The sequence below is a fragment of the Triturus cristatus genome, chromosome 7, assembly GCF_964204655.1.
Source record: "Triturus cristatus chromosome 7, aTriCri1.1, whole genome shotgun sequence".
NCBI classification, from domain to species: Eukaryota; Metazoa; Chordata; class Amphibia; order Caudata; family Salamandridae; genus Triturus; species Triturus cristatus.
The window spans coordinates 814,713,605-814,735,174 of NC_140590.1; the positions used below are offsets into that span (position 1 = coordinate 814,713,605).

At 47.0% G+C, this 21,570-nt stretch overlaps 1 protein-coding gene across 4 annotated transcripts in view; it reads right to left on the reverse strand.

The window, feature by feature from the left end:
- Positions 1-21,570, reverse strand: part of SMIM3 (small integral membrane protein 3) — a 116,057-nt gene that overhangs the window by 13,146 nt on the left and 81,341 nt on the right. Inside the window, exon 1 of one of the 4 annotated variants that reach the window (XM_085617698.1) lies at positions 7,992-8,094. The exons of the other annotated variants lie outside the window; for them this stretch is intronic. The gene's annotated coding sequence lies outside the window, so the exon portion shown is untranslated. Of the gene's footprint in view, positions 1-7,991; positions 8,095-21,570 lie in introns of those variants that run through there. 4 annotated transcript variants of the gene reach the window in all.

Genomic DNA, 21,570 nt, shown 5'->3' on the forward strand with positions numbered 1-21,570 from the left:
AAGTGTGTGATCCTAGGCAAATATTTTATTTCAGCATGCCTCATTATTTTTCAACATTAGATTGTGAAGCACCTTGAAATACATGAGTACAGAATGTGTGTTGTACAACAACTTCTTGTGTTTGAGTTAACAGATTATAATTTTGCTCCACTTATAATTGGAATCTAGGACACATATAATTTGCATATGACAACTGACTTGCCTGTTACACAGCGAACTTAACAACTATTGACAGATCTCCCTACTCCGGTTCCTGGCCAAAGTATTAGAAAAAGCCATCAACCAACAACTCTGCTCACATCTCCTACTAGACTCCTCCCAATACGGATTCCGCAGCAACCACAGCATAGAGACAGCCCTCTTGCAGCTACCAACGACATCTGAGCCCTATTCGGCCAAGGAGAGACTGTGGCTCTGATACTCCTAGACCTCTTGGCAGTCTTCGATATGGTCTCCCACCAAACACTCATCACAAGGCTGCACAACATAGGCATCCAAGGAGTTGCTCTCAGATGAATCGCCTCTTTTCTCATCGGAAAAACGCAGAAAGTCCACCTTCCCCCTTCACCTCCGAACCCAAGGAAATCAACTGTGGAATACCCCAAGAATCCTTGCTCAGCCCCACCCTCTTCCACACTTATTTGACAACTCTGGCCAGCATTACCAAAACCCATGGACTAATCATTATATCCTACAACGACGACACACAGCTCATCCTCTCCTTCTCCGAAGACACCACCAACACCAACTTCCGTAACTGCATGACAGATGTCACCAACTGAATGAAGGACAACTGCCTCAACATGGACAAGACAGAGGTGCAGATTCTCTGATACAAAAGTTCCCCATGGAATGAATCCTGGCGGCCCTCAGAATTCGGACCTACGCCTGCCCCCACTGACCACGCTAGAAACCTAGACATCATTCTGGACAACAAGCTAACCATGACGTCTCAGGCTAACTACATCTCCTCCTCCTGCTTCTTCATCCTCTGCATGCTTCGTAAGATATTCAAATGGCTACCCCTAAGTTTAAGACGCACCATCACCCAGGCCCTCATCTCCAGCCGACTGGACTACGGCAACGCTCTCTACTCAGGGAATGCAGCTCAACTCCTCCGACACCTACAGAACACCACAGCTAGACTCGTCCTGGAACTCCTTAGACAACCCCACATCACCCGCTACCTCTGGGAACTCCACTGGCTCCCTCTACAGAAAATATGCCAGTTCAAGCACCGGACCCGGCATACAAGGCCCTATACAACTATGGACCCACCTACTTGAGCCACAACCTAAACTTCCATCAGCCCTTTCTCTAAACCTCCCCCCCATATCCGACGTAGCAGATGAGGAGGCTGCTCCTTCTCCTACCTACTAGCGCAGACATGGAACAAGCTACCCTTCCATCCACAGACCTCTCCATTTCTTCCAGAATTCCAAAAGAACCTGAAGACCTGGCTATTTGGCTAATCAACTGGACACTGACGGCACCTGGATACCCTGACGGGTGACAAGTAGCGCTCTATAAATCTACTGATTGATTGATTTGTAAGTTCACTAATGGCATTGTTGTCAAGGTGGGAGAGGCATGAATGTTACTTACTTCATGTTTTAAAACCATCACTTTTAATAGATGCCTATGAATACATTGTACTGGTCTGATCTGTTGTACCAAGGTCAAATGCTTCTGCTTGTTAAAGAAACACACTTTTTTGAATTATTATATTTTTATATGATATTTGCTACATGGTTTTTATGGCAAACTTTTTCATGGATGAGTTAGTGCACATGATCTTAGAGCCTAGCAAGACCCTTGACTCGACTTTCACTTTTAATTTGCTGGCTTGCCCACCTCTAATAAAAACAAGACCTCCTTGTAAGGGTAACAAGCCATACCGAGAAGCTGGATACCTAAGGCTTACTGCAAACTAAATACACATCAGGAAACTCTGAAAATTGAGTTGTTCAGACCATCACTTGACCAAGATCTGGACACATGAACGAGTCACATTAGATAGCTGTACTCCATCTGCAAGTGCTCAATATAAACTGTGTCCGTAAGCTACCTGAAACGAAAACCCATTCCTCTATTACAAAGAACTACTGACCCAGAATAGTGGGACTAGTTCTGTCACACTATTGTTGATGGCTGGGACTAAAGAGTAACAACCCAACCCCAGTGCATCATTTGTAAAAGAATAGGTGACAGGCCCAAAGTTTGCTCCGAAGCTCACAGCCAGTCCTATCAAATGTTGGGTGCGAATACCAGGGCGGCCTAGTCTTGATTCCATCTCATGCATCTTTCATCTACATCAGGCACTCCCTGACTCTTTATCTCGCTCGTGTAGGTTCTTGTTCGCACTGGGTTTCATTTTCCACAGGTTTTCTGTTTTTCTCTTCTGCCTTCTTTTCCCCATGTGTGTTTCTTTCTCTCTTGATTGGCGTCAAAGTCTGATGAGAAAAAAATAAGTGTTGGTCCCCAAAAATGAGTGCCTGGGGACCACCGGCTCAAATTAAGCACCGCCAACGACAGTGACCCACACGTAATCGCTGCTCAACTACATCCACAACAAATGTATTCGATACGGACATGCCACTCCTAAAAGGCTAGTACAAAGCAAATGCGTGATAAAAAAAACACCAAAATAAATACATGTATTTTGCCTATTTTTGTTCCGAACCTTGCGATTTGCCCACCTTCTCCAAAATAAAAATAAAATTCTTCAATGGTCAGCGTTGACTAATGAAAATTCCAAGAACTTCCCGCAAAGGTAATACCCGGCTGGAGTGTCTCTAATATCTGCAAAAAGCATCAGCAAAGGGTTCTTCATTCCTGGAGTCAGAGTTGTGTGCTTGCGCCAAGATTCGTCGAAAGACGCCGGGCTGAGAGGGAAACACGATGCTGCTGTTCGGTTAAAAAAACGCGCCCGACAGCTGTTTTGAATCGTCTGAGTGCACGCCACAGGCCCCTGCAATTCTCAGAATCCGTATCCAGTGATATTTACCCTACCACGCCACTGCTAAAAGCAGGCAAAGAAAACATGTTAAAAAAGTACCTCCTGCGGTTTATTGTTTTGCACTGCGTCTGGCACATGGTATTTCAACCTGAACTGGCGGTGAATGTTGCTCCAGCGAGCCCAGGCCTGATGTTAACGACTTCCATGCCATATTTCCAGAACTCTGATTCTGGAAAAAAATTACATCACCAGATCCGGAACAGTATTGTTTAGATAAGCCTCAAGAAGCAGCTCAAGATGTGGCCTAACGGCTAGAGCGGTCGACCTCCAATCGGGGGAACGGGGTTTGAGTCTCGACAAGGACGCCAACATCTTGTGAATCCGGGCAAATCAGAAATGAATGTGTCCTCATGTAGCGCAACTGGTGCTCGTGTAAAGAGTTCTGATATCTTCGGGTCAAGCTCCGCTGCATAAAACTCCGTAAAAAAACAAAGAGCAATGCAAGGGAGGTATTACCGCAGCCAGGGCGCTCAATGATACACAAAGCCAGACTGAAGAGGGGCAAACCCCCTGTCCTATCCTGAGTGTTCTAACGCTTGGAAAAATGTTTTAAAACAATCTGCCTCCCTTAAACCGAAGGCAGGGGGGGGGGGGAGGGGTGGGTAGGTGACATCCCATTTCTCAGCACACCAAAGACACTTAAAAGTTTTATGTTTTGTCAAAAGCTCCCCAAATCAACATGCAAACCAATAAATGAATACGTGAATAGCTCCTATCCAGTATCATTCTCTACAAAACACATCAGCGAATCCCCGGGCAGTCATCCTACATGAGTGATGTTCAGATTATGCAAGTCTAAACAGGAGGGCCACGCTGTATTGTGGGGTCTGGTGCACTAAACTAGTGACCAGAGGTAGGTGCGCCATACCCCTGCTCCTAATGTGCGAGCGAGCGGCTGCGTGTCTCAATTCAAGGCCTACCCCAGCTTGCCTGGAACTTGTACCCATGAGGGAAAATGATGGAGCCTGGAACATGCTGCGCCCAAACTGGTCCTTGGGAGGATAATGTCAGTGTTCAGCGTGATGAAGCCGCTGGCCGCGAAGGATGCAGGAGTCATAAATAATGTCCAGTTACAGCAGATTAGTGGTATTTTCCGGCAGACAGGACTTATACAATAGCAGCACTGCGGCTGGTGCCTTCCTTGCATTGATGCATTGATGCACATGTATCTGCAGAGCACAGGCCTATCCAGGGAGCACCGGAGCCCTGAGCAAGGGCTGGAGGTCAGTATTACCACTTAAGATCTTTTCAAAAGCAGAGTACATATTCCTGTCAATCTACTACTGCTTCCTACTGGCCCTCCTAGTCTTACCACCTATGTATGCATTTATACATCATAAATGGGCATCTGTAGAGTAAGTTAGGGAGGAACAAAGCACTGAACACTGGCACACGATTCTAACAGTGGAGCGGGATCATCATATGAGGTGAGTCTTAGTGCGCGGATATGAGGTGTTCGCTGAGGAGGAGGGTCCTTCCTGAAACACAGAAAGTTTGGGGCAGATCTGTTTTTCTCTTTTTGGCCCTTGTCTAGCGTTTCTAATCTGGTCATGTCCTGGTTCTGCTGTTATGTTGTGAGCCAATGTGCTGGCCAGGCGTGCAGGGGTTCTAGGGCCCTGTACATAACGCAGCCAATCATGAGGATGGTGCAGACAAGGAGGGGAACCAGTGCAGATCCATTCGGATTTATTTAATACAAACACTGCTGGAAATCATCAGAGTGCGTTACACAGAACAACAGAAATGCAAAGTCCGGATTCTGTGGGGTAATCTATTCAGCTGCTGGGAGGATCACGAGTTTCTTGTGAAATGGAGATGTTTGAGAGAAGTTCTTGGTTCCTGTCTGAAATGGAACAGGGAAGAAGGGAGATTGATGTGCTGAGGGATGTTGTTCCTTACCCTTGAAGCACAACCAATGGATGCTTGTGTCTTGTTTTTAGCTCTTTGTTGCACTTCTTGATATTCAGTCTATCGATATTGTTGTTTACTTTCTGCCAATGGCCACCCTTGATGCTGGTTTTTTTAAACTGAGACCTGGTTGCCCCTGCAGGCTTTGAGGTTCCTGCAGATGTGTACATTTAGCTAGGATGTGCCTGGAGGGACCCAGTAAAGTCATCGCATTTCTTGAACGCTTTTTTGGTCAGCTGGACAAATACATGCTGGACTCCAAAGAATTCAATTGCTATCTAGACACCGACGAGCAGGGAATTGCCATCTAGCAGGTGGGAGAAGGCCACTGCTGAATGGTGGTTCAGTAGTCAGCTTTGGAGGCCACCTTTGCTTTTTCACCACATAGAATAAAAATGTAGAATAAAAAAATTGAGACACAACATCCTTAAAATAATGTAGCTTTTCAAGGAAATACGTGAAATATTCCAATACTGGACAGGCTGAGAGAACCAATGTAGCATCATATTATTTCTTTAAAATATTTTTGAAAGCGCAAGGAGTGCCCATTGAGCCAGGTTAGGACTGGAAAGACCAGCGGCACACAGATGTTTTATTGTAATCTAAATGTATCAGAGGTGGCCCACCATTGGAGCAGAGGAGTGTCGCCCCCCTGTTGCCAATGCAGCAAAAGTGAAAAATAAAAATTAATAAAATGAATTGCAGTTTTGTTTTTCACTGCCCCCAGCCCGAGCAGTGTTTGGGGGCGGGGCACTGCTGCTGACTGGCAGCAGCGGAGTGATGATCGCTCCTCCAGTTTACACTGCGCATATCACTTTGGCCAGCCATCTTGCGACGAGCAGCCTGACTTGTGCAGTGTAAACCTCTCCACCCAGCTAGGTGGAGAGCAGGCACAAGCCTCCTCTGCCTGCTGGGGCGTCGAGGCAGCCTGCTCCACCCAATCCTGGCGCTGCACTCATGCTTATTGTGCGCACCATGAGAGCAGCGTCGGGATTTGCAGAAGGGAGTTGCCTGAGGCTTCATGATGTGCTGTGGAGCTGGCTTCAGAAGAAAATAGGAAAACATGGTGCAAAACTTGGGTAGGTACTTTAAAAAAAATATCTCTTCATCCACCCCCCCCCCCCCCACCCCCCCACTGGGAATGTCTCTCGGTCCCCCTGACGCCCCTCCAGTGTTGAGGGTCATGGCCCGCTACTGAAATGTATATGCTTGAAGATTTTCAAGTATCTGTGGACGTGTCTGAAGTTTGCTTTGAGGCAAAGAGGCAAAGGTTAGGACAGGCAGTTGCAGGGCAGAGCTTCGAGAATGCACAGACCAGACAAACAACATTTGTATCTCAGAGCAAGAGAGCCAGTGAGGAAAAGACATTGGGAGGTCAACGTTAAAGGTCTGTTCCTGTGGGAGAATCCGTTTGAAAAGGTGTTCACTAGTGGTGGCTGGTGACATTTGAAAGTGGTAAGGCATAAATGTTGGGTATTACTTTAATGTAGCTATCGAAGCCAGCAAGCTTAATGGACAAACCTGGGTTCCAGGGTGGGTCCTCCTTAAGAGAAAAATGTTAAAAAGATTGACAAATGGTGCATTTGAAAGCAAATATATTTAGTGAGAAAGCAAGGTTTGTAAAGCAGTGGGAACGTATAGTCTTGAAACATTAAACACATTAAGCCATATCTTACTGTATTAATATGTTCAGCAGTTACTTTAATGTGCACACTGTGCAGTGGGACACCTTCAGGCACTTTAAAAGTGTGTGCTTGCCCAGTGTCTTACATTGCATGCAGCATCAGCTTTGGATGAAAATGCTCTAACTAGGCTTTGAGAAGCCCCCAAAGCTGCTGGCAGGAACCAGTCATTTACAAATATATGCAGACATTTTTTTAGTGGGATGAAAAAAAGTGAGGGCTCTCTAAAGGGGAACATGTAAAATACATTTCTATGATTCCCATAGAGTGCCACCAGACTGGTATTTTGGTTTCTCTCTGAGATGTTATTACATCCAGATATATAACACAACAACTGACATACACCAAAGACCTGTCAATACGATTGGCTTTGTCAATGGTTGTTAGCTGTTTATGATAAATGAATACCAACAATGATTTGTATAAATAATTAACATTGGAAATGTTTCAATTCTGAAATAGTGAGACTGTGAATTACATATTATTGAGGTCAACCTTCAATTATGTTTACTTTATGTTAGCTATGCATGCCCCTTTTCTCTGCACATCCCATACATCTGCACATGTTCAACCTCCTCTCTTTTCTCTTCAGCACTCTCTTGTCACTCTCCCCCATATGCACTTCCTCATAGATCCCTCATTTCACCACCCAAAACATGCACTGCTCTCCCTCACATTTTAGCACTTTATTTCCTTTTTATTTTGCCTTGTAGATATTGTGACATCTCTGCACACCTTCACACACATTTAAATGGAATTTCAATTGCAACTGGAATCCATGATCATTGTTCTGCGTGCTCTTCAGGGATGCCAACCCATTGAGAGGCCAACCTTTGCCATCAGCCTCGGCGCCAGCGCTCTCAATCAAAGCTCCCCATAAACACCTAGCACAACTCAAAGTATGGTATGCAGGAGAAATAAGATGCACAAAAAAAAGAAACACAATGCGATGAAATAGCTAATTCTCTTGGAGAATGCAAGAGTAAGTAAAATGTGAAATATGAGAGGAACTAAATCACTGGCATGTATTCCCATAACTCTTTTCACATTCATTGTTCGTATATCAATCCATGTTTTTGACATTAATGTTAAGCGCATGAACACAAGGCCAGTTTTCAAGCCATGCAGCAGATAACAGTCTTTACTGTAAGTACATATTTCTTGCTTTTCGCTCGACTTGGATATTTGGACCAACTTTGCGAGTGAAACAAAAACACTGCTCGTATTTTGGATCAATTTTGCAGGCGACAAGCACAGCAGCTCCATTTCCAAAGAGCCAGTGTCCTACAGCCAGAGCCTGCGGTATCACAGTGGGGGAGGTTAGCATGACAAGGAGTCTCAGTACAATATACATAGCACATGATTAACATTATAACACTTACCATTAAGGAGGACAAGGCACCAAATCATGTGTGCTTGCATCCACTTCTACGTGTGACAACTGGAAAAGGGTAGGATCTATGCCTGTGAATGACGGACGTCTGGCCTCAGGCAGGGACGCACACTTTGGCGCCTGAAACCGTGTGTCTGATAGCTACACTGGCCTACAGCGGATACCACCACAGACCACAGTGAAGGCTTTTAGAAAGGTAAGCCCGGCTTCGTGCGTCACAGTGCAGGAAGTTTGATTTGCTGCCTGGCTCCTGACTCCTGCTTTAGAGCGAGGCGTGGCACGCAGCCTTGGACTGAAGCCCAGACTTAAATACGATACGATCATCTCTCTAAATAAATCGATCTACTTAATATTGTTTGATGTAAATGTGTAGGAATTTCAGAGGAGTGCAGCCCCAGAGCCATAAAGGAGAAACCACCCCTGTCCTGTGCCTTGGGATAGGAGTAAGGTTTGGAAATGGGATTATGGTCATGGCAACCAGTGGAGTGACGTCAGTGCAAGTGCTCTGTGATCAGAATACAACAGATGCTGGAACGTAAAGCAAAGAAGGAATGCTTCCTTCCGGGCACTAGCTTCTCGGTAGAGCTGGTCTACTCTTAAAGGGACAGGACTCACCGGCAGATCTCGGTAGAGAGTGGTTGCTGTAGAGAGTGAGCACCACTAACCATTCGCTCTGCCAGTCTGAATGTCGCGCTCGGGCTGTAGAAAAACACCGTCAGGGTACACTCTGTGCTCTTTCTCCAGTCCCCAGCTCAGCATGCAGACTGGCAGACTGAGAGTAGCTAAAGATAGGGGGCGCCACTGGGCAGAGGGCGCCAGCTGATTAAAAGAAAATGAACATTTCTAAATATATGTCAGAAACGGTACAACATTATAACTAGGGCTCCCAGTTTTCAGTTTTTACTGATTTTTACAGATAAATACAGACAGAAAACAATGTGTTTCTTGTCTGTATTTATTTTTAAAAGTGGAAATATACTGAAAATTGTGGTGATTGGCAAGACTCTCCATACTATCTTTCATGATTTCCAGGAACAAACTGAGCAGCTAGACCAAGAGAGAGTTACAAAACAGGATCATAATTCCTTAAATACAGGCATTAGTTAACATATATTTGTAGCATAAAGTTGATATGCACCTATCGGTGTAGTGTTTTGTTATATGTGGCTGCTTAATTTGCTAAAACGCAACAGGCTTCCTCATATGAGTGCATTTCCAAGAGTTAAATAAATATGGAAATATACCATTTTACGCGTCCATTTATTCTAAAAACCCAAAATAAATATGGATAAATACATACGGAAATAAAAAATAAATACCATAAAACCAGGAGCCCTAATTATAACACTGAGATTTCGTTGTCTCTTGTGTATAACTAGATCATCAAGCCTTGGTTTTAACTGCCTGTTCGGGCACTGTAGCTGTAAATTTCAAATGAGAAAAGCAGGGATAGAAGTATCAGGAGGCAACTAAACAATGAATGATTGTGCTACTCAAGTCTGTAGCAAGTTGGGCTCTCTCTGTGCCATATATCTGGGTGCTCTTGTGGTGCTGCAAGGAAATGCCTCCAAGTTACAAGGAAGAATGTAGACCGAGATGCAACTTGAGACAACTTCAGACCTTCTAACTTGTCCCATGAAGGGTGACAGCAACCATCAAACATGTGAGTGTCAGTAAACTGGTCATTAGTAGCAGCCTTCACTTACAGCACATGCAGTCAGTAAAACTCTACTATGACGTGATGCATTATATAGTCGGGGGGTCGGGTTGCAAAAACCCACAAAGGTGGGCCCTTACAAATAACATCCTGCATACCAACTGAGAAGTCTGAATTATTAAGTGCCCTTGGGCACAATGTCACTTCATACTGGCAGCGATCACCCCGACCTCCTCCGTTCCTGTCAGAAGCCTGGGACTCACTCCACTTTTCCTTGATGTACCCCTCAGTGCAGTCAAGGGTTAGTCTTCCTCCCTGTACTGTGTTTTCACCCTATTATGTTCTGCCTCCCAAAAATGTCTCGCTGTATTGCACCCTGTGTATGCGATTTGCTGATGTCAGGCATTGCTGTAATCTGCAATCAGATGAGCAAATCACAGCATGGGCACTTTTAGTCTTTCATACTTATGCTGTTAATAAAATTAGTCCTGTTATCTTGGGCAAATGGACCTGCCGTTTACTGTGCTTACAGCAGCAGAAGACACGTATGACTCACTACATAAAAAGCAAATTACTATTATGTTTATTTTACTTTGACGTGATTCGCTGCGTGTTTACCTGCAATAAATTTGAGTACATTTAATTAACTCTGTGCTCTGCGTGTATTGAGGCATTGCGTGGCGTCTTGTTATGAATGACGGAGTCCGTGTGTAGTGAAGCCTTTAACCATCCACTCTCTTTCTGACTAGCGGGTTTCTCAGCGCCACCTGAAGCCTCATTTCCTGTGGTGCCCCTTTCAGCGCTTTTACAGGGTCGAAGGATATGTGCAGCCCCCCCCATAAACTCCGTTAGTTTGGAAGTTGCCAGCTCTGACCCATACTTCACCTCTGCTGTCAGCTTCTACGGTGAATTACAAAACTATTTTAAAAAGTCAGAAATGCATTCAAGGTAAATTTATTTCGATGATTTGAGATTTCCGGCTTTTTGAAAATCAGATTACCCCTGAAAATCAAAGCAAGTCCTACATTTCTATGACTAGTTTACACCTCCATGAAACTTTCTTCTGCTGGTTGTGAAAATTTACGTTTCATTTCCCCTCAAGGAAAATATTTTTTTCTGATTGAGAAATCTCCTCCCAAGATCCTATGCAATGTGGGGGTTCATATTGAATTTTTCACTTCACTTACGCAATTATTCTAATATTTTGTAGAACAAATCTGTTTGTACACGAGGTTTAAAAACAACAGAAAAGTCTTTAGAATGCACAAATAGTTTATACTTTACAGGGTGCTCACTGTCTTTGCAACGGATGCCCCCAATGTTCCCACCCTTCTACTAAGACTTTATCTGCACAAATTACTTCCTTAGTTTACATGTATACTCACCAACAGATGCACTTTAAAAATAGTTGTGCTGAAAATACCAAACGGAACTTTTATTTTCCATTAAAGACATGGTCAAGAGCTCTATGCTTGATTTCCACCATGCTCCAATCACCTAGTACCACTGCAAAGATTTCTGCTAGTGGCAACAAAGGACACTACACAACGCTACAGCAGGGACTCAAGCCACGCCTCCCCCGACAAGAAAAGGCTGCTAGAGCATACCTCAACCATACTTACCAGCAGCAGACGACACCACCATCCGAGAGTACAACAGCTTGTTCCAGTCGCAGAAAAAAACAACAGGATGTCCGCAGGTAAGGTATAGGGTTATGGTCCACAGGATGTGGACGTGGCCTAGAGGGTAAGTATGGGAGCAGGGGAGTTTCAGCTTGGGAATGTCTGCGGGGAGGTGCTGGTTTAAAAAAAAAACGTACCTTGCTCAGCCAGGTCCCGTGTCTTCTCTCCTGCTCGCCTGTGTCCGACTCCATGTCGGAAAAGGAATCAGGCAGCCAGGCTCCCACCACTAAGCCAATCACAATGCTGCAATGGAGAATTGTGATTGGTCGGAGCGCCGTGACACGGCGCTCAGCCAGGGAGGGGCTGAAGGGGTGGCATGTTCTCCATGCACACTGTAATGCAGCCTGCATGGAGTACAGGCGAGTGTGCATGACTGTTTTGGGTGGCCAGACTAAACAGTCACTGCGCACAGGAGTGTTCTACCACTCCTCCCCTGCAGCTCCGCCTCGCCACCTCACGCACTGCCGCAGCAGGAGGAAAAAATAAAATGATAATAACATTCCATTGTTATCATTTTATTTTTTCCTTTCTTTGCTGCTTTCCTGGCAGTGCGGCGACGCTCATCCACCTTAGTGGAGGAGCCAACACTGCAGGTGGGTGTTGCATCCTGTGTCACGGAATACTCCTAAATGCTTCTAAGCACTTTTAACCACCAGGAGGTATTGGGCCCAGCCGAGAACCTGCAGCCTACTGCTACTGCCGTTTTAGCCCTGATGAGTTTCAGTCCAGTAAAATCTTCAAATATATGAAAAACCTGGAAGGCTCTTGGCCCACACCATTCAGAGTATTGTAATCAAATCTAGACATTGTCAGTATATAAGGCCACTCAGTCTGTGGCACTTGGAGTCTATTTGAAATGCCTCGATGGGCATCAAACCATATCCATTCCACCAACTGCTTGATTACGGTGGAGGGTAATAGATACAATGGGCAGCCGTGCCTGGTGACTCGTCTCACCAGGGAAGGTTCGGAAGTCCCACACCCCACCTTTACTCTTGCCGAAAGGTGCGTGTATAAAAGTTTATTATTTTGAATGAAATTGGGATCAGTATTAATTTTGTGTAGTAGAGCAAATACATAATCCCACTCTACTGAGCCAAAATCCTTCTCAGAATTGGCCACAAGCAATGCCCGTGAACCGGCTAATCTGTGTGCAAGGCGTTGCAAGAACTGCTTATATTATGTCTAGTAGCTCCTCCCAGCATGAATCCAGACTGGTCCAACCAGACCAGTGAGCATTTCACCTTTTATAATATACTGACTAAGGCTTTGGACAATATCTTAGCCTTCATATTTAGGAGAGGAATTGTCTGACATGAGAAGCACTGTTTGTGGGGATCAACCCTGCTTGTTATTTACAGCTATTTCAGCCAGCCTCAAGTCTGCTGGAAGTTCCCAGCACTGTAGTGACTCCATCAGGATCTCCACAAGTAGGTAAAATAAGTTTGGATGAGTTGAACTTCAAATATTTGGCAGGGAAGCCCTTGGGGACAAGGGTCATACCAGTCTGTAATTGACTCAAGGCCCATGCAAATTCCCTACCAGCAGTGCTTAATTTGAGTCGGTGGTTTCTGGTGCTCAGCACCAGTACTTAATCATCAGCACCGGAGCTTGAGCACCGATTAAGGACACATTAATTTTTTGTGAGCACAGGGAGATTAGGTGATTCACCCAGAATCAAAGGATGTTGCGCCTACAACAAGACTTGAACCTGGTTTCCCAGCTCCGAAGTCGGCAGCTCTGGCCATTACACCACATCCCCTCCCCCCTTGTAGGGTTTGTTGGTTCTGTGTTAGGCAGCGCTAACTGGCGAAATGGGCTGGTCGAAGCTGCCTCCTGACGAGAGCCCTGGCACTTCTTTTTTTTTACAAATTAACCACTGCCTACCAGTAATATCCTCCTCAAAAAGAATTTTCTCCTCATCTGGAAGCCATCTCACAGAGATATTATTCATGAAGCTGGCCAATGCATCAGGGGCTAGAGTAGCTGTCCATGAGTGCAATGCAGCAAAAAAGGATGCAAAGGCCTGAGTGATTTTCCGGCCAGCTCTGACCTTGGAGCCCTGATGGTTAACTATGTACACAGTGGGATCTTCTTTGTTTACAGTTTCAGCACAGCCAATGCAGTGTATTGCTGGCCTATTACCCTATTGGTAGATGTCATGGTGCGCAAGATTTTACCAAGAGCTAGGGGATTCTAAATATTGATATTTAAGGAGTCAAGCCTATAGGTAGTGGTCGCTTTTTGGGGCTTACAGAATCTGCCTGTTAAGTAATTAAGATCTCCCCTTATCGTGGCCCTATAAGACTTCTGAGAGCACCCTGAATGAGCTCACTGAACACGGTATTTTCAAAGTATTTGTCTATTGCATCTGTAAAGCATGTTCTAAATTCTGTGTCAGGCAACCACCATCATGTATTCACTACCCACAATCCCACCTCTGTTGACAATTCAACTGGCAAGGGATCCGTTTCTGTGGATCAGCAACCCGATAAATCTCTGAGTTCAGCATCAGGAAGAAAACCAGCCGAGAGATGGGATTGTGATCCCCGGAGTGACATGTAATGCATTGCTCGCTCAGGTGAAATGTTCACCAAACATCTATGGCCGCAAGGGCATCAAGGAATTTAGCTAGTGGAGAGAGGTCCTGCTGTGTAGGCCCTGTCATCTCTGTCCTGTCACCTTTCCAATCAGCAACCCCATTTATGTCTCCACCCAGGACTCACAACCCAAAATGGATTTGTGCCAGCTTTTTACCTATTGTCCCCAGGTAAGGAGAAGGACTAAACATTCATCAAATATAAGGGCTTCCCAAGCAAAACACCTGTGATTACCACAAATCGCCCCAAATTGTTGTGCCATACCTGTGTTACGGTAAAGGCAAATGACTGGATTAGTATGGCGAATGCCCTCAATCACTGCTGAAATCCGCATGAAACACCTGTGAGAAGCCAAATCGGGTCAGAAATGTACATCTGAAACCCACAAGATGAGTTTCCTGTTGAAGATGTAAGCCTGGGTTGAGTCATTTGGCTGCCCTGAGGAGCACACCTCTTTCGATCTTGTCGACAAGACTGTTCACATTCCAGGATTAAAAGTTGTCCCTCTGGAAATATTCAGTTTGGTCCGGCCATGGGAATTTAAACAAATGAGATGTCGGGATATTTTAACTAAAACATTGGAAGTAATCCCAACCCTCCCTCGACTCTACACTTCAAAAATATGAATTATCTGTTGCGGGATGGAACAAAGACCCCCACTAATGTGGCAAAAGAGCAAATCAGTTTCTTTGTTTCCTGTAGCAACTTCCCCCCACTCTAAACATGATCAAATTAGTGAAATGGGTTCCTATCTGTGAGGTACCTGCTGTATGGGGGAAACACTAAACACCTAACTTGCTTGCCCAACCATCTCAACCACCTGCCCCATAACTCATTGGTCTCACCCTTCTCATTAGTTTATACAGTTCCCGGAACAACTTGCATGAGGAACCATCATCCCCCAGACAGGTCAGCCCCTAGTCAATTGTTCGATTAATCAGTTTTCAATCAGACGCGATCTTGCCAGTATTCAATACTCCGGATGGTGTCCTCTTGATCAAGATTCATCTGAGGTGGAGTACCTGAGGCTCTGCAATTTCAAGATTGGGAGTGGTTTCTGTTTCAAAGGTAGTTACGGTACGCCCTAAGCAGTAGAGCAGCCGTGGAAGCCGAAGATCCAGCAGCGAGTGCCAGGTTCTGTGTGGTCTGATATTGTATCTCTCCTCCACCCATTTCCAGGGATGTGATACATACATATAACAGAAGAGTGAGGTCTATGTTGCTTCTGTTAGCATAGCCGTACCAGTCACAGGCCAAGATCCAGGGCACACTAGCAGAACAAATCTCAGTACATTTCACCATTAGGTCAAAAACACCACAGTCATTGAGGCCCCGCTAGAGATTGCGCCTATAGTACAGCATAGGGAGAGTCCACTCACACTCCCATTGTTGCCACAATTAGCCTCAGTGGGTCATCAGCAGATCCAGCATGACTTCTCCAGCCCCAGCGGCATTAGATTGGCCGGGAAGGGCAGATGAGAGTCCGGGATTTGCTCTGCCTCCAGCTCACCTCGCAGTGCCCGATTCTGTCGGTGCCTGACTCTCACCACCAGGAGCTGTGAGCAGATTCCCTGAAAGTGGCCCAAGCCATCACCATCAGAGCAGGAGCCTCCTCTCGACTACTGTCAGTCTTTCTTTGTCACGTGCTCTCCACTGTACCATAGCCAACATCTCACAGGGCCACAGGGTGACATTGACGGTCCTCTGTGCTTCAAGTAACAAGAATCGCGCTACGGCGGGTACTGACCTTCAATCATTTACCGTTCCCGGTTGCCCAGGGGGTCGGGGTCGAGGCAGGCAGTAGGATTTTGGAGACTTGTGAATGGGCGCGGTGCAGAGTTAGCAAGTTGAATCCATCATCTTGGTTAGCAACCTGAGCCTACGTTTTAAGGATGGCTGAGATATGATCAGCAAATTAGGCCAATGGAAGATCAAGCGCCTTTCCTTGATAGTTCCAAACCTCTCTCCATTATGAAGATCTTCAACCAGGCAAATGCCTATACTGGACCAGTTTAGCAATTTAATATTTAATTTTGAGGCGATGACTGTGCCATAGAGTCAGTGAGAGTGGCTAGTCTGCTTGAGTAGACAACAACCCAATGCTTGGAGAAAGCAGCTTATCACAAATACATTTAATTTTTATGAACACAAAGCAGAGAGTGACTAACATCCATATGGGGGTGTCACAAGCAACTTGCAACCTTCATCCAGCCTCATAAAATTAAACAGAACAGAGATCACTGGTTCCGGGAGTTCCTAACAAATTTTATAAAATGGTCTAAATCCAGAGCCTTAAGTGGATCATTATATTTAATAAACATCTTGCAAACATGCTTGTTATTGACTAGAAAGGGTCACATTTGCGGTCCAAGAGAAAGAGAGAGATTAGTGACGTGAACTGAAAATAAATACTTAAGTCCCTAATTGATACTGTTTAACTTTTACACAGGCCCTGACCTCGAGTTGCATGGTAATGCAAAGTCCAGGAATTCCTAGAGGAAATGGTATATCTGGAGGAGAACAGAGCTGTTGAATTTTCGCCACCATCTTAAAACAATAGTGAACACAAGTTTAGAGTGGGTTTCTTGGGAATTACCACTTCATCCACAAATGATAGGGATTTCCATTAGCACCCAACTCTGGATCAGGCTGGTAGTCTATATCCCTTAATGCAAGAAACCTTGATAAGCTTCACAGTTAATTGTGATAAACGGAGGAACAGGCTAGTGAAAAAAAGACAAGGAGCTGACCATTGACAACAGTGAGCCCAGTCTTGCCAGGATCTCATGTTAGCGCATGAGATAGTGTTATGGCAGATTTAATGGTCACAGGCAAGTCATCTTTCTTTTAACATCCACAGGCTGAAATGATGCACTGAGTATCAATAAAAGCACTATCATGCTTTGAACTGTACGCTACAAAACCCACATCCGTCTGCTGATGCTACCAACAGCTCCCAGGCGATGTCTTCCGAAGATGATGCTGCAAAGCGGGTAACCAACACACTACTGGATTTTCTAAATGCAGTGAGGAGTCTGAGTATTAAGGATTTCTGTTCACTAAAGAACTGGTTGAGTAGATGTTTAGGTCATTTTCCAGGGCCTCTACTCTATTTCACATCTTCCCTGAATGGAATACACACTCACAGGTGTACTTTGTCTGTCTTGTCACCAGTTCCAGTGCCTGAGGCATTTTTGTTGAGAACATATGTCAAAGAGGTTGGTCCTTTGATGGCGCGCTTAGAAAGGTAGCAGGGGATTGGTTGTTGCATTGCAGGGCATCGAAATCAGTCCTTAAAAGGGTCACCAGTAGAAACATAGTAGAATGAAAGTGTTTTTATCTAAACTACCCCAACCAAAATTACCTCCTAATGACATAATTTCCAAAGACAGGAAAAACAGAGTTTTCGAGTATCTAATATAAGCGTCTTATTATAGCTGCTCAAGGAATTTCAGATAAAACACTTAGTGGGACAATAGTAAGGAGGGCCCTACTCCTAGAGTTCTCCATGGATGAAGTCACTGGATTGAAAACGTTACTACTCTGGGCCTTGGCTGCCTAACTTTCCCAGCCGAGATACCTAAGAGAAATTAAAAACTTAAAAGATCGAGTTTAAGAAACAACGTATTGTAAAGTTACACACTTAGAGCAGAGAGGGAAATGTGTAGGGGAAGATAGGCTGACAGGGTAACAGAGCTGGTCCATCACACCGTTTATGTTAGTGAACACAGTTTTAAAAATACCAACACTATTGTAAAATATGGACTTCCCGGAGCTCGCACTGTACCAGTACTGGAAGTGTACTGCTGAGGACTCGAGACACAGGACAGCCTCTGGGATACCAAATACGGACTGTGTAACATATATTGCAACGTCTTTCTTATATAAAAAAAAACTTTGCTGATTGCCAGTTTTCAAAAAGGGAGATTACTTAAGAACGAAGGACACAGTTCTCATTAATAATTCAGGTATATACTTGAGGCCTTGCTGAGAGGCAATGTTTCTAAATTACCAAGAAATCAATCAATGTTTCCAGGCATAAGGCAGGAGAGCGCTGCAGCGATGGAGTATACACTACAATAAAAGGGTTTCAGCCATGAAGAGAAACGAGTGACGCAGTCAAAGCAGTGATAAACCAGCGGTACCATAGGTACACATGCAATTGGAAGAGGAGCTTTAACCAGCACGTTTCCTCATCTGACAATGTGCAGTGTGAGGTCTTGTACAGTCCGACTAGCAAAACCCACTGTAGAGGTACGGGGGGCAAAACTTTCAATACGTGAATTGCCGCCCTGATTTAATCTGCGAGGGCTCACAGATCACGGAGTCACATTGTGCATTTCTTAAAGGTAAGTCTACTCAGAGCCCGGGCCGGGTAGGCGAAGCCGGACCCGTTAGGGGCCCGGGCAAAACGCCGTCCGGGGGCGGCGCCCCTCCCCCGGCCACCCCCACAGGAATTTAAATGAAGGGCTAGGCCGTCGGGGGCCAGGATTGGCCCCGAAGGCAGGAGCGAGCCCCCCCCAATCAGGGGTCGCGCTCGTGGGCCAGGGGGGGGAATAAAAGGGGGGCCACCAGGGCAGGTCTCCACAATTCCCCCTCCCGGGCCAAGGGATGGGGGTTACTACTACGATAAGTGCCTCCCCATGGGCTGCGCAATATCATGTTCACATTTTGAGGCTTTTAGCAGTTTCTTAGAATGGGAACTGGGGCAGCGGACGCCAAGTGGAGGGCGGGTCCACTATCTGGACGATTTTCTGTTCGTGGGTAGGGCAGGCACAGAGGACTGCACCAACCTCCTCGCTAGTTTCAGGGCGCTGACGGAAGAGCTCGGGATCCCGCTAGCCCACGAGAAAACAGAGGGTCCCACAACAAAACTGACATTCCTGGGGATAGAGCTGGACTCAGTGGCAGGGACATGCAAGCTGCCACCTGACAAGATAGCGGACATGCGCAACGATATACGTAGGCTGAGGCAGCAGAAGAAGGCGACCCTGGGAGAGCTGCAGCAGCTACTGGGGAAACTGAACTTTGCCACAAGGGTCATCCCCGCAGGACGCGCTTTCGCCCGGCGGATAGCCTGGCTCACGAGGGGTCTGGCACACAAACACCACAGGGTTCGCATCACGCAGGGAGTAAGGGACGACTTGGTCCAATGGGAGAGTTTTCTAACAGAGTTCAATGGCACCCTGATCTGGCGGGCCCCCTGGGCTCTGGCTTGTGAAGTGGAACTCTACACTGACGCAGCAGGGGGTTACGGCTTCGGGGCCCTGTTGGGGACGGCGTGGTCGGCAGGGGCTTGGCCGGAGGCATGGCGCACAGCAGGGTTAACCTCAAACATATCTCTACTAGAACTGTTTCCCATTGTAGTAGCTTTCCACATCTGGGCCTCCCAACTAGCGAATAGACAGATTACTTTGTGGTCAGACAACCACGCAGTGGTGCAGGCGATCAATACAGGAACAGCGCGTTGCCCAGCAGTGGCGGCCTTGCTGAGAAAGTTAGTGGGCTGCCAGTTGAGAGGGAACATTGCATTAAGGGCCAGGCACATTCCGGGCGTGGAAAACTTAGTGGCGGATGCTATTTCTCGTTTCCAGTGGGACAGATTCAGGAAGCTAGCTCCGGGCGCAGACGTGCAGATGACCCCGATGCCGGAGGAAGCGTGGGCATGGGTGGAAGCGGTTTGAGATGGCTGCTGGAGAATGCACTGGCCCCAAAGACCAACAGCCGGTATCGAAAATGCTGGGAAACTTTCAGGGCTCAAGCTGGCCTGCGGAGGGGGCAGTTGGCCTCAAAAAGGGACATCCTGGAGTTCATCGAGTGGGCTTTCCAGGAAGGGAAAACAAAATCTTGGGCACAAGCACATTTAAGTGCAGTAGCTTACTACACGAAATTGGCAGGGCAGGCCGATCAAACAGGGGGATTTGAATGCCGCATGGCCATGAAAGGGTGGGGTAGGTTGCAGCAGGCACCGGAGGATGCAAGGCGCCCCATCCATTTCAGATTACTGCAGGCAATGCTGGGGGTCCTGGACGGGATATGCTTCTCGTGGTGTGAAGTCAAGCTGTTCCGGGCGGCATTTGCAGTAGCTTTCTTCGGGGCATATAGGGTCAGCGAGGTGGTAGCCCCCTCGGTGGTAGAGGCAGGAGCAGCTTGCTTACAGAGAGAAGGGGTGGTCATGCAGGAGGAGCACATGGACATACTGCTAAGGAGGTCCAAGACGGACCAGACAGGCAAGGGAGCATGGACCAGACTGCGCTGCACGGACAATGAAGACCATTGCCCGGTATGTTTGCTAAAGAGGCACCTAGAGAGCGTGCAGGGGAGGACGGGGCCGCTATTTCAGCACAAAGATGGATCTTTCCTCAGCCGCTTTCAGTTTATAGCAGTAATGAGGAAGGCATTGGAAGCGTTGGGCCTCCCCGCTTGGGAATATGGGTCGCACTCCTTCAGGATCGGTGCGGCAACGACGGCGGCAGGGCTGGGCATGGGGGGGGGCGCTATTAAGGGGATAGGGCGGTGGGCATCCGGCGCGTACAAGCGGTACATTCGCCCAGCAGCATTCTAAGCCCCCCCCTCCCCCCCTCTCCCATCTCTTCTAGGCTCGGAGGCTACACGCAAGAAGGTGTGGATCGTGGGGCACTCGTACGTTACGCGGGCACAGCGGTGGGCAGCGGCTAGACGGGACTTTGGCGGTATCTGGCTGCGGGACACCGACATAGAATGGTGGGGGCGCCCCGGGATGAGATGGGGGGAGCTGTTGTCCATGGTGCAGGAGGCACTACGGCGGGGCAGCAAGCCAGACGCAGTGGTGGTCCACTTGGGCGGGAATGACTTGGCGGCAATGGGGCGAAAGGCACTCCTGGAGAACATGCGGAAGGGCCTCACAGCATTAGCAAGAATGACACGCCCCGCGGACATAATTTTTTCAGAAATCATAGTGCGGAGCACCTGGCGGGGGGCGATTGACCTGGGGGCCGTGGAAAAGTCTAGGAAAAAACTTAATATCACCATGGCAAAAGTATGTAAGGCAAATGGCTGGGGCTTCGTGCGGCATGGGTTCATAAACTTAAGATCCCCGGGGTATCACAGCGGAGACGGAGTTCACCTCACAGGGGTGGGTATGGATATGTTCCTGCTGAACATCGTGGGGGTTCTGGAACAGAGGGGTTTCCTATGACAGTCGGGGGTAGGAGGCGGCGAGGGGGGAGCTCCCTCTGATCGAAAAACCATAGGGAGCGTGGCGGAGCTAGGCAGACTAAGCTAACAAAAGAAAGGGGAGAACCCAGTAGAAGATAGATGAGAGGCTCTCGCAATGCCTTGGGGATGCCGCACGGCAGGGGCACTGAGGGAGCCAAAAGGGCGGCACGCCGCCAACAAGGATTAGAGACAATACTCTCCCCATGACCCTTGGGATGCCTCACGGCAGGGGCTCAGAGGGAGACAAAAACAAAGGACCCAGTCACAAGAAGTTACAGTAGATACACAAGAAAGGCCCTTGGGATGCCAGCCGGCAGGGGCCTCGGGGAGAAGGGAGGGCCCCTGTAAGGTCACAGGGCGAGCGGGACGGCACTTGCGGCCCGGGCAGGTCTAAACGGAGATCCGCCCATTCGGTAGCAAGCTGAAGCCTAA